We start from the raw sequence: 14704 nt of genomic DNA on the forward strand, positions 1-14704 counted from the left end.
CGGAATTACTTGATAACAATAGTCATGGTATCTAAAATGGGTTTTTCGGTTTGCTTTTCAACAAAATTTTGTTAACAGTATACACATATTCGGTCTACCCAGGGTCTCTTTTGACTATTTCAACCTTACGTTTACGTACTACGTTTTACGTAGTCAGTTATGTAAATGCCCTCATTAGTACCTTATCACGATGTCTAATGGGGAAATGTAGCAACAAATACGGATTTATTAATTCTGTTTGACCACGCAATGTTGTGTGCAGCGTTGGAAGCACTGCTAAATCTGCCACCAAAAAGTGCTACATCGAACTAAGTAGACATTTAAGAAGAAAAATTATATTTACTGAGCACCAGTATATCCTATATCACAATTAAGGAATGTGATTACAATCATCCCGGCACATCGAATTGAAATGTCCATCCGCTAGGATATTTTCAACCTCTTCTTTTGAATTTCTGAGGAAGAATTTCTGAGAAACAGAAAAGTGTGCTTAATTGTGTACTTCGAGGGCAGAAGGGAACCACATTACTTTTAAACAAAAAATGCGTTATTGCCAACTTTAGCGAAGATGCGGTCTCTTCTGTTTTTTGAGTATGCTTAATTTTCAACTTCGCCAAAAAATAAGTTCGCAGCATATAGAAAGAATCAAACATGCGAGATAAAACCACAGACACCTCTAATCTACCAATAGGGACCGATCACAAGGATAGAAGATGAGACCTATATACAAACACCAAGCGATATATCACATACAGGTAATAACCGGCATTTCCTGATCTCCGCGTTACAGTTCCAATCGACCGTCATACGGCGCCGCAAGCAATACACGGATGCGTTTTGCTCCCTTTCGAGCTATCACCACTCAGGTTTGAATAGCCTGTTGGTATTCTGCTCAGCTTTTACGAGCGTTATACCTACCGCGTGCATATTATAACCTATGTACAATAAATCGAAAACTTACCTATAAGAAACGGATAACCATCATAACCCGTCGAAAACAAACTGTTATAAAACAAATTTATAACACGCTGTCCGGTTTTGAGTTTGACTGTTTATTTATCTCTTCCTCTCCTTTTCCCAGATTCCCCATACCGTAAGCAAAAATGTTTGCACATCAAAAGTTTAAAAGCCTTTTTATACTCAGCTGAGCAGAGCTCACAGATTATACTAACTTTGTTCGCATAACGGTAATCCGTAACGGCATAAACTAATCGAGATAGATATAGACTTCTATATATCAAAATGATCTGGGTGAAAAAAGAAATTCATTTAGCCATGCCCGTCCGTCCGTCCGTCTTTAAACACGATAACTTGAGTAAATCTTGAGGTATGTTGATGAAATTTTGTATGTAGGTTCCTGGATGCTCATCTCAGATCGCTATTTAAAATGAACGAAATCGGATTACAACCGCGCCCACTTTTTCGATATCGAAAATTTCGAAAAACAGAAAAAGTGCGATAATTCATTACCAAATACGGATAAAGCTATGAAACTTGGTAGGTGCGTTGACCTTATGACGCAAAATAGAAAATCGGAAAAATTTTTTACAATGGGCGTGGCACCGCCCACTTTTAAAAGAAGGTAATTTAAAAGTTTTGCAAGCTGTAACTTGGCAGTCGTTGAAGATATCATGATGAAATTTGGCAAAAACGTTACTCCTATTACTATATGTGTACGAAATAAAAATTAGCGAAATCGGATGACGAACACGCCCACTTTTAAAAAAAAATATTTTTTAAGTCAAATTTTAACAAAAAATTTAATATCTTTCCAGTATAAAAGTAAATTATGTCAACATTCGACTCCAATAATGATATGGTACAACAAAATACAAAGATAAAAGAAAATTTCAAAATGGGCGTAACTCCGCCCTTTTTCTTTTAATTCATCTAGAATACTTTTAATGCCATAAGTCGAACAAAAATTTACCAATCCTTGTGAAATTTGGTACGGACATAGATTCTATGACGGTAACTGTTTTCTGTGAAAATGGGCGAAATCGGTTGAAGCCACGCCCAGTTTTTATACACAGTCGACCGTCTGTCCTTCCGCTCGGCCGTTAACACGATAACTTTCGCAAAAAATTATATATCTTAACTAAACTTAGTTCACGTACTTATCTGAAGTCACTTAATCTTGGTATAAAATATGGCCGAAATCCGACTATGACCACGCCCACTTTTCCTATATTGAAAATTACGAAAAATTAAAAAAATGCCATAATTCTGTACCAAATATGAAAAAAGAGATGAAACATGGTAATTGGATTGGCTTTTTGACGCAAAATATAACTTTAGAAAAAACTTTGAAAAACGGGTGTGACACCTACCATATTAAGAAGAAGAAAATGAAAAATTTCTGCAGGGCGAAATTAAAAGCCCTTGGAATCTTGGCAGGAATACTGTTCGTGGTATGACATATATAAATAAATTAGCGGTACCCGACAGAAGATGTTCTGGGTCACCCTGGTCCACATTTTGGTCGATATCTCGAAAACGCCTTCCCATATACAACTAATGGCTACTCCGTTTTAAAACCCTCATTAATACTTTTAATTTGATACCCATATCGTACAAACACATTCTAGTGTCACCCCTGGTCCACCCTTATTGCGATATCTCGAAAAGGCGTCCACCTATAGAACTGACGCTCACTACGTTTTAAATAATCATTAACACCTTTCATTTGATATACATTTCATATAAACACATTTCAGGGTTACCCTAGATTCATTTTTCTAAATGGTGATTTTCCCTTATTTTGTCTCCAAAGCTCGAAGATGAGTATGTAATATTCGGTTACACCCGAACTTAGCTTTCGCTACTTGTTCGCTCTATTTTTCTTGATTGTAGATATCAAGTTTACTTTTCCACGGTAAGTGGGTTCAGAACTATTGTGAAGGTACTCAACTCAGTATATAATTTGCAGTTTCACCCGAATTTAGACTTCATTCATTGTGTATATCTACATAGGGATGTTTGTGTCCACCAGTTTGAATGGTGGACATTGTGCCCCCGCTACTTTTTTCATTATATCGTTTATAGCTCCTCTCAGCGCGTTGCGCCGGTTCAAGGCTACAAAAATATTAAATTATTTTTAATTGACGCTGGCAATCGCTAACATTATAATGACTATTATTGGTGTTGTGTTAGTTTTAATATTTTTCTACAGCAACTATTGCCGTGGCTAGTTTTGTGTTAGCTGTTGTTGATGCAGTTAGCATTGCCAATCGCCACAATGAACATTGGATATTGACACATTGTACAGTTAGCGCATCAGTGCATGCAGTATTGTCTCAGTATGTAACGGTACGAACATTTTTCTCACTTGCCACATATGAATGTATTTTGTATTACGCTGATTGTATGCTATATAGCACATACATATAAATGGTGCATATATGTTTTTGTGTGCGTGGCGTGCTTTTATTTATGTCTGCTGTGGCTGGCCTTAATGATGACGGTGTTCTTAACGTTTCAAATGTCATCACTTCCAAGTATTCGCTCACTTTCTCACCGGCACTCTTCTCAAGTATCAGGTACTACTTCAATGGTTTTATTACATTTACACACATACACAAGCACACAGTGAACAAACAAACACCTCCTGCAATAGAAATTGAGCTTGTTTCGCCAAAGGTTTTAGAGCGTGAAGATTATAGCAACCAACGGATGTGCACGTTTCTCGTGTTCTACCAGATATTGGTAGGGCTTTTAAGTCATAATCTAGTGCTGGCTTATTATAGTAGTCTGTCTACATATGATTGTATGTATGTTTGACAATGTCTATAGTATTTTCTATTACTTGATTAGATTCAACATGTATATGAGTATGTTTGGTCAATTGGTTGATTGCACGTTCGAATTGCTTTCGATTGCCTGACATAGTACACACAATTGAAATTGAATTTTAAATTGAAATTGTTTTTGTAATAGTTGTTGTTAGATCGTTGAATATATGTTCGTGTACCGGAAATAGGCTTAATATTCACATGAGTTACATACATCAGTAGGTTTCCTTACATGCTACTGTTTTAATGTACATTGTACAAACCTATATATGCATATATAATCTACAAACATTTGCCAAAAATTAGCATTTCGTTCACATAATATGAAAGTATTTGCTTTTGGCACCCACTCATGAACTTGAAGTTCGCCGTTATTTTACATATCGCCGCTACTCAATTGAAGAACCCTTGCAAGGACAATCGAACATGACAACGGTGGAAAAAAATAGTTTTTTTTTTCTGTTGCATGAAGTTGTTCTCTTTGTTTGTCACTAATTTTGGGTCGCTGATTTCCATACATGAGGCGATAAAGTCATAAATGTTTGACAACTTTTTCAAATGAACTCTGAGTTAAAAATATGACTTCCGTTCTGCACGTGGGCCAAAGACAGCTTTTATTCGCGGCACGTAAGCAAAATACATTTAAGTACTGGCGGTCAGAAAATAAACATTGTAGTGATTTTTTTCAATAGCCAAAGCCCATGGCATTTTGTACAACTCTCCTCTTCCCTCTCGCTCTTCTTTTCAACCGCCAACCCTTGTCAAAACCCTCATAAACCCAACCTAATTGACACCCCTGTATAGCTAAAAGATATTGTAGGGTATCCGTGGTCCATATATTGGTCTATATCTCAAAAGTGATTGGTCGTGCCTCAACTGTTGCTGCTTTCATACTGTTTGGTTTGCTCGTTGCATAGTTCTAGGCTTTTCTATTTCTAGAATTTACTAGTTGGTTGCCAGCTATAAAATTACCAGCTATAACTATGTTTATAGGTTCTCATATGCGCGTGTATATGTGAGTGATACTTGCACAAATTATTGCCTACTTTTGGGAGTATCTCAGATATATGCATGTGTTTCTGCGTTGCTCTCCGCTGCTTGTATAGACATATGTATAGACATAATGATTATTTTATTGATGTGCATACAAGTCACTGCTTAGTATTGGCCTGGAGATGATAGTATCCCTTAGTGTTGCCAAGATTCGTCACTGTATTTTTCATTCACTTTATACAGAAGATTAAACTATTCAAGAACCCGCCTAAATGTTTAAATTCGAACAAATCGCACCATCCTGGTCCGCTATCCACAAATGAAGGGCCACGAATATTAAACTTGTCGAAGTGAAGCCCCTGTGTCAAATTTCAAGCAAATCGCACCACACATACCATCTTTTAGAATAGGTCGGCCTCTGGTTCACTTCCTGTAAAGAAAATAAAGAAAACAGACCAAAGCATTCTGGAATCCTATTGAAAACACATAAAAAATTTTCATAAAAATTGTTTTTTAGGACGAAACCTACACCTCGCAAATACTCGTTGGGAATACTAAACGTATACCAGCTCCATGACTCAATTACTAGGTTTGTTCGTCAATGATGACAGAGCTTTGACACTCCCAAATTTAAAAATCTGTACGGGTGGTTTTAACGAAGTAAGGAAAACGGGGAATTATTCAATCGCCTTCAGCGGAAATTGTAGTAGAAATATACCTTTAGTAGTGATAATAAATTTGTAAATGTCAATAGGTTTTGGGGAAATAATTTATTTTCTACTTAATATTTCGAGAATTGATAAAGAGATATGTTAGTTTGGTATTTTTTTCAGAATTTGTTTGAAGAATGACGGAAGCCAGAATCTCAAAATTTGTTTCAAAAACTCCCTATCTGAGCATAAGTTAGCATAATGTAATTCGATATAAGAGGGAGTTAATAAAAAGCATGTTGCGATAAGGCGTTCTTCAACCTAATTCTGTTATAGGGCGTTGTTGTGACAAATCCTGAAATGGGGAAATATTTTAAAAACATTTTGAGATAGCACGAGTTCGAACTAGCAGCCGACATGGGGTGATATTCAGCATCCGCAATAAACTGACAATAAAACAATTAAGGAAGGCAAAGTTCGGGTGTAACCATTAACATTAACATTACATACTCAGCTGAGAGCTTTGGAGACAAAATAAGAGAAAATCACCATTTAGCAAAATGAACCTAGGGTAACCTTGGAATGTGTTTGTATGACATGTGTATCAGATGAAAGGTGTTAATGATTATTTAAAACGTAGTGGGCCTTAGTTCTATAGGTGGACGCCTTTTCGAGATATCGCAATAAAGGTGGACCAGGGGTGACTCTAGAATGTGATTGGTAAATTTTTGTTCGACTTATGGCATTCAAAGTATTCTAGACGAATTAAATGAAAAAGGACGGAGTTGCGCCCATTTTGAAAGTTTCTTTTATCTTTGTATTTTGTTGCACCATATTTAATTTTATACTGTACTGTACATAATTTACTTTTATAAAGATATTATATATTATAAAGGTATTAAATTTTTTGTTAAAATTTGACTTAAAAAAAATCTTTTATAAAAGTGGGCTTGCTCGTCATCCGATTTCGCTAATTTTTATTTAGCACACATATAGTAATATGAGTAACGCGCCTACCAAATTTCATCATGATATCTTCAACGACTGCCAAATTACAGCTTGCAAAACTTTTAAGTTACCTTCTTTTAAAAGTGGGCGGTGCTACGCCCATTGACCAACATTTTTCTAATTTTCTATTTCGCGTCATAAGGTCAACGCACATACCAAGTTTTATCGCTTTATCCGTCTTTGGTAATGAACTATCGGACTTTTTTGGTTTTTCGAAATTTTCGATATCGAAAAAGTGAGCGTGGTTGTAGTCCGATTTCGTTCATTTTAAACAGCGATCTGAAATGAGGCCCCAGAAACCTACGTACCAAATTTCATCAAGATACCTCAAAAGTTACTTAAATTATCGTGTTTAAAGCTGGACGTACAGACGGACGGACGGACGGGCATGACTAAATGAATTTCTTTTTTAACCCAGATCATTTTGATATATAGAAGTCTATATCTATCTCGATTAGTTTATGCTGTTACGGATTACCGTTATGCGAACAAAGTTAATATACTCTGTGAGCTCTGCTCAGCTGAGTATAACAATAAAAGAAAATGTGTCTTAGAACTTTATATTCCAGCCTTGACTTTGGCAGAAGAGTTAAGCATTTGTGCGGTCCTGCTACACATGGTGTGTTTACCCTTTTGTTCTGAAATTATGGAAAGCTCTTTTCCGTTTAAGTATTCATTGAAGTGTTCCGGGTAAACCGTTTATTCAGAATATTCGGAACACGTTCGTCTGATACTAACTCACGAGGTCCGAATATTCCAAATAAGTATATACAAAATATTACAAATATACATAAAACGATTCATGACATTTTTACTTGAGTCGATTTACTAGTCGAGTTTTTGACGTTGCGCGATGAATTTGAAATTGGTTTAGGTTTCGAAAGTGCACGATTCCTTGGTGTCCATACTTTTCATAAAATTGCCTTTGTTCAGCCACACTAATAGATCATGGCACTGTTAATAAATTCATCATAAAACTAAAAAAAACTATTCTAAGAATTATGCGGTTCAGTACTTATCGGGTATTTGTAAGCTGATTGCTTCCTATTTCTACTACTAAGATTTTTCGAAAAATCGCAAAAAAAAAACAAACAGTTAACGGATGTCAATTCGATTTAGGAGCAAAATGGCTGCAATTTTCAAAAAATTTATCAGCCGAGCAAACCTCTTGTGATTGAATCATGTACCAGCTCTTTAAATTTGATTATTTCATAAATTTTTTTTTTGGTGCAAATAACAAAAGCTTTTTATAAGTTTCGCTTCATTTATTTTCTTTTTGCTCTCTTCCATAAGCTTGTTATAAAACTACTTTTCACTCTTTAAGCGAAATTTTTTATTGGTATTGTTACTATTTTTGTTGCTATGGTACTAAAGCAATAACGACTTCACAGTTTATTTTCGCGCCTTGTTTGGGTCCAATATTGCCACGCTTACAAAAAGGTCAGAATTAATGATAAAACCGACAATTGAGCTAGCGACAAATTTACGTTATTGCAAATGTGTGACGAATAAAATATTGATGAAGATAAATTTTGTTTGATGTTTTTTCCCTTTTCTTAAATTGTTCGACACATAAACTGTGTCTAGAATAATAAATGTACAAAGTTATTTGATAAAGGATGAAAGTTCAAGGCTGATTGACATAAAGAGTGGTAGAGGATAACAGAATTGCGGAGTGAACAGGCCTCAGGTTTAGATTTAATAAACAAAATTGTAGAAATACATACAAAGAAACATGAATATGTAAGCGAATAGTAGATATTACAAATCCTTAGGAATCTTCAATTTTTTTTTATTTTTAAAGGGTTTCAGCTTCATATCGAATAGCAAAAAAAATTTTTTATTTTCTAGTTATAGAAAAAAATATTTTTCAGGATATTCAAAAACATTGCCCTTAAAAATTTAAACCTTTTAACTAATAACTGTTATTGTTAACGGAACCGATAGGACCGAAGCTCTAAACTTCCCTTTAAGAAGTGATAACTGTCGATATAGATATCAACTAACCGATATCGTTTTGTCTGTGATAAAACTTGGGAAATAATTTGCAGACAAGATAGATCAGTATTGAAAATGGGTGAAAATGAACAACTTTTTGAAATGCAAAATTTCGATGATCGGAAACAACGAAGTAATTAATTAGCAAATTCCGTGTGCTTTGTGAACAATTGTATAAGACTCTTTGTCATATTTTCAATGATTTTGATATTTTACTGTTACTTGATATTGTAGTGATAGAGTTTGTTTGATTTGTTTTCGATTTGCTGACCTTGCTATTTTTATTGTTATATTTTAGTGCATATCCTCTTTTTTTCAAAAATGTTTACATTTTACATATATATTTTTGCTTTTGTTTTTGTATAAGTTCATTTTTTTTTCAAAATTTTAAATTTTTAGATATAGAAATTTTTAAATTTTAATTATTTTATTTAACTTGTTTATTTTATTTATTTTATTATTTTATTGTCGGATTTTAAATGTGTCGACCCATTTAAAATCCGCTTGTTTTTAGAAATTATTTTTATTAATTAATCGGGTAAATTGGAATGATTATTTGTTAAATTACTAAAAGATATTTTAAATGGGTTTAAGTCTATTTTTATGGATTATTAATTCCTTATCCCTATTGTTCTTATTACTAGACTCCTCTCTATGTGGTATTAAAATAAAATTGTTATTTTCGTCAATTTTCTTTACTTTATACCGTACTTTATATCTATGGTCTAGCTTATGGCTATCTTCTTCTCTTACTAGTACTAAATCTCCTAATTTTATATCCTTACTGGTGCTACTTTTGTCATAATTGACTTTTTGTTTGTCTTTAGCTTCTTTTACCAATTTTCTAGCTCTTTGTTGTGCTATTTGAAGTCTATATTTAATTTCCTTGTCATATGCCTCGTGATTATATACTGGGCTTATTTTATTATCATTTAAGAATTCATACCTCGGTGGATTTTTCGCAAATATAAGCTCATAAGGGCAATAGTTGTGTAAGGTCGATGGGGTCGTGTTGTAGCAGTACCCGAAATATTTTAGGTATTCGTCCCAATCACCTTTGTCACTGGATATGTATGAGCGTACATATTCATTAAACGTTCTATGACTACGCTCTACAGTGCCCAAAGTTTGATGATGGTATGGTGTTGAGTTTTTGTGCTCAACTTTTAGCAATTTGCACAGTTCTTCGAATAATTTATTTTTGTATTCGGATCCCATATCTGTTAGGATTGTTTTCATGGGGCCATAAATCAAAATGAAATGCTCGAATATAGCTTTAACAACTATTAGCGCATGTTTGCTGGGGACTGGGATTGCTACCAAGTATTTTGTGAGATCGTATATAATGGTAACTGCGTATTCGTTTCCATTGACCTTGGCAATGGTCCGACCGTATCGATCTGTACCATATCGAAAGCTCTCGGAGGTGTCTCCGTTATTGTCATTGGCTCTTTTATATGCTTATTTATTTTATTCTTATTGCAGTGGATGCAGTTATTTACGTATTTCTTTATGTCACCTAGCATATTTTTCCAGCTATAGCTTTGTTTGATTTTCTTTATCATACGATTTATTCCTGGGTGTATATTCCACTTCACCTGCGCGCTCCTTTCTCTGTTAATTTAAGCTGTATAATTTTTTGTGTTGGCCGTTTGCTGGCTTTGTCTGCAAGTATGACCCTTCGCTCGATTTTTGAACGTGGCAATCAAAATTTCTTAAAAAGGAAATTTGTTCCTTTTGCCTTATTGGCAGAATTTAATGAATTTACTTTTTGTTTAAATCTTGCACGGTCTCCTCGAGCTAGATTCTTAGCAGTTTTGCCAATTTTAAATCTAGTCTGGCAGGATCTTCCATTCAGCGAGATCTAGCGAATTTTGTTTAAGAGCAAATTTTCAGCTAATTAAAGATCAGGCTGACAGGATCGCCATGACGTATTAGAAATTAAAAGACGTAGCACGTTTGATGGTGCGACATTAAATCTCCTCTTTATTAAATAAATTCTTGTCTTTTATAGTAATTGACTTAACCTATACATTCATAAATATCTTAATACTAATAACTAAAAATAAATACATAGGAAATGGAGTATGCATACATGTACGTTTGTATACAGTCTTTGTATACATGTAGTTTTGTATGCATGGCTCCATACATGTAGGTTTGTACATGTCGTTTAGCAACGTCAGCAGATCAATTTGAGTGTTTTGGTATTTTCCCACAATGGGTTGTATGTTTGTATGTATACTCAAAATTTATTAGCTGTGAATGGATATGGGTCTCATGTTCGGCATTCCATTGATGTTGGTTAACCGTCTGGGTTAGTTCAATAATTTATGTTGGACAATATTGTAATATGATTATTACTAAAATATATTTGGAGTTTATGATGAGTATTATTGCAAGTGTGTTACAGTGGGTATGAAGCATAATGCTACATTACAGTGGGTATGACGTATAATGCTACAATGGTCTTGCTTTCTGAGAGGAATAAAGTGTCGAACTGAGCCAGGACTTGGCTGGGAGGGATGACCTTCCAGAGGAAACCTTCTACAAAATATCTAAAAATCGTTGTAGACAGTAAGTCGTCGTGGAAGCTCAACGTGCAGAAGAGAGTGAAGAAGGCCTCGATAGAAAGAAATCTGGGATGTACGTAAGCATATTGCTCTCTCAATCTATCTTTGGGTATTTAAAGCGATTGTAAGACCTATCTTATACTAAGGCGTCCTAGTTTGGTGCACAGCTTCACAATAAGAAACAACTGCAAAAAATTAGAAGAGGTATGCAGGCTATCAGGTGAAAGATTTGTACAATGGCGCTCGAATAAAGGAGAAGAGGATACATGTGGACAACAATGCCACCAAACTAATGAAAGGGGAAGGGTTTACGATATTCTTTGCTGAACCGCAAATAAACAGATCCTATAGACTTATTCAGTCTATTTAAGGCCCTTACGGATCAGCCAACATAACCTTACCAAAGTATCTACATTAGGGATTTTAAAAAACCTGGTATGGCATATATGTAAATATGTATACATCTCGCAAAATTCCAAGTTTGCGTAAAAGATGTTCGCTTTTGTGGCCCGCACTCATAGTTTATATATTATATCGTTTTCATGCAATGTGTGCAGAATAAGAGAGGTAAAGGCATACAAAAAAATTTGACAATACTTGGAAAACAATAACATAACATAAATATGCCAACCAACGAAGCATGGAATAGCGATTAAGGCCAAATACCATAAGCAAGTATTCAAACTTGTGAAAGCACAACATTTTTTGGTTTTCATATTTTTCATAAATTACAGTAGCGTGCACAAAAATAGCAGTGGGCATTTTTTTCAACTTTTGGCAATTCATTCTTTGTGAATTTTAGGCAGAATAAGAAAAATGTCTAAGAATGTTGTAACTGAGTTTATAAAAAGCAATCTCAGGAGCGAAATTCTACTTAAGTTTTGATCTTTTATTCAGAGTTCTCTTATGCAATTTTGCATTCCAGCAAATTTTAGTATAACAAAGTAAAAGATACAGTTCCCTAAAAATGTACATTGGTTTTTGACATATATATTTTTTTTTTTTTCAAAGCGTTTTTCAGATATTCTTTTGAATAAAATAAAAAAAAAAAATAAATGTATGCGGTCTGAGTTTGAAAGAAACTTTAAAGCAATTTTCAGAAAAAAATCTCAAAAGACTTTACAAATTTTGAGAGCCCCATAACTTTTACTTTGTTTGATTAAATTTGTTGGGCTAAAAAATTGAATATTCCAAAAAATTAAGAAAACTCTGAAAAAAAAAAAAATGTCGGTACATTAGTGAAGTTTTCTCGAAATTATTTTTAAATGGCTTGCATAGTTAAAGCTACCATATTTAAAAAAGTTATAAGTCATCGAGAATAAATAAAATATGGATGCCTGCACGCGCGGGAAAAGTTTTACTTTTTCAGCACCTTTAAAAGTATCGTAAATACTATCCACTCAAAGGGCTTCATATATGCCAAATTATCCTGCAAATTTCAAAATCGGCGGAGTGGTTTAGGAGTACATAAGCTGCATAAAAACTTATAAATATTCTTCTTTAAATATAAAGATAGGTTAAATTTCTTAAGTTCGCAAACATTAGCATACAAACATACTGAAAATTTAAACTTTTCTTTTAGAGTTTTAATGATACGTTTAAAATTTTTAACGAAATAATATTTTTCAAGAGATGTATGCATTCTTAATCATAAACAACATTAACACGCTTAAATATGTATGTATGTTAAGCTAATATGAAATGAAAAAACATACATGCATACATTCATACATACCCATAAATACACTCCCGAAGTTCAATAACGCTAGCAGATGTTGGCTTTTTTTACCATTTGATATTATTCAACGTGTATATATGTGAATCATAATTTGATGTGGTGAAAGTTCCACTCAATTCAAGTTTGTTCGTACAGTACACAGCGAACACACACACACGAACTACATTTGCAGCATTTTAATTTTGTGCCAAAACCTATTAGTTTTGTGTTACATCTTAAAATTTCACTCTGTCTTAATTTTTTTATAGAACGCCTAAAGAAGTATGACTTCAAAAATTTTATAAAAACGACTACCGCTTTTTTCTTGCTCGCTGCTCTATGTTGTCATATGTGTATTGGTTGATTATTGGTCAATTTTGGCAACCTACAGTTTTCGTTTTTGGTAAACTTCATTTCTGTATATTTCCCTATTCTATTTAAAGCTGAATGCTGGTACCATTGCTATTATTATACATACAAATATGGAATTTATTTTTTTTTATTCAATTTCGTTGTAAAAACATACGATATGCTGTTAATATCCTTTATGTCGTATTTTTATTGTGAATCTCATCTTATATAAAGAAAATATTTGGGCTAGTGAGGATGTTGGCAGCTGACATAGGAAGCTGTGGACGCTTGCTGAATAAGTCATATTTAATGATAGAAAACGAGTATCACATGAACAATATTTTTATTCAATTTCTATTAAAATTTATAAAAACAGTATTTAACTAAATCCTGCAAAAAATTATTCACTGAAAAGAAATAATTTTTTGATTTTTGTCATAAAGTTAACAGCCATTCACCGCAATTTCGTCTAGACTAAGACAAATAAAAATTGAAATTTAGAACTTTTTTCATTCTAAAGAATTTATTATGATAATCTTTTTAGATTTAAATGCCAAGAAAGACAACGGAGATATTCCCCTTCTTCTGTTGACACATAAGGATGTTGATAGAACTCTACCTTGCCCAGATATTCCTCGTCCATTCGTAAACGATGATCTAGCTAACAAAGAATTTGGCTTATATTTTTCCCCCTTTATAAATTTTTGGGCAAGGCTTATAAAATTCATCATCAAATCAACCAAAACGCTGGCGTTACCACGAAAATTGTTAGGATATATATATAATCCCGGATCATAAATTAACACACATATGATAAAATGTTTCACTCCCTACTTAGTCCGTATTGGAACTTCTTAGCTTCACAGATTCTCCGTCGTATTTTTAGGGTGACATTTTATTCACACTTAATGCAAGTTCCCAATGGAGAAAGTGATTCACAATTTTTAATTGATATCAGTCAACAGTTACTTGCCTGACAAAGCATGAAAAAGCCGATCCTTTCATCGATGCCAGCAAAAAGGCTTAACCACCCGATTAGCGGTGAATAAATTCATCACAACTTAGCGCTGTCGTCTGTCCAGACGAAATTTGATACTTTGAACTTTATCCACAAATATTTGTATGTATGTATGTATGTATTTATTTGAAAATTTGTTCCTAGCACAACAATTTTGACAAATTATTTAACAGTGCTAGTCATGAATAGCATGAGCTATAAAAATTTAACATTTATTATAATAAATTAGATTAATCAAATTAAATTAAATATAGCGGACAATAGTGAAATATTTATGTATGTAAATGTAAATCTTAAAACTAAAGAAAAGTAGTTAATAAATATTAAAATACAGCAGTAGTGATGATAACCTTTGGCTGGTTATAGATTGAATAGTATTTAACAAATAAAGAAAGAAGACACAGAGAAAGGAAAAGGACTTAGAAATGAACATTTTAACAACAACAATTTGAGATCCAGTTTAAGAGTCGTTAAAAAATGATGTTAGCTCTTTTCTGAAGTGCAGAGCATTACTTCAGAGTCGAAGACTAGTAGGTAGCGAGTTCCAAAGACGTATTGCGGTAACAAAGAATTGGCGCTCAGAGGTTAGCGAGCGGTATCTGATG

The 14704-nt window shown here is 33.7% G+C and overlaps 1 protein-coding gene across 7 annotated transcripts in view; it reads right to left on the reverse strand.

Moving 5' to 3' along the window:
* The window catches only part of Nmdar2 (NMDA receptor 2), a 446956-nt gene that overhangs the window by 396215 nt on the left and 36037 nt on the right, over window positions 1–14704 (reverse strand). The window contains exon 2 of one of the 7 annotated variants that reach the window (XM_067784746.1): window positions 5180–5214. The exons of the other annotated variants lie outside the window; for them this stretch is intronic. The gene's annotated coding sequence lies outside the window, so the exon portion shown is untranslated. The remainder of the gene's footprint in view (window positions 1–5179; window positions 5215–14704) is intronic. 7 annotated transcript variants of the gene reach the window in all.

This window comes from Eurosta solidaginis, chromosome 4 (assembly GCF_040869045.1).
Source record: "Eurosta solidaginis isolate ZX-2024a chromosome 4, ASM4086904v1, whole genome shotgun sequence".
Classification (NCBI taxonomy): domain Eukaryota; kingdom Metazoa; phylum Arthropoda; class Insecta; order Diptera; family Tephritidae; genus Eurosta; species Eurosta solidaginis.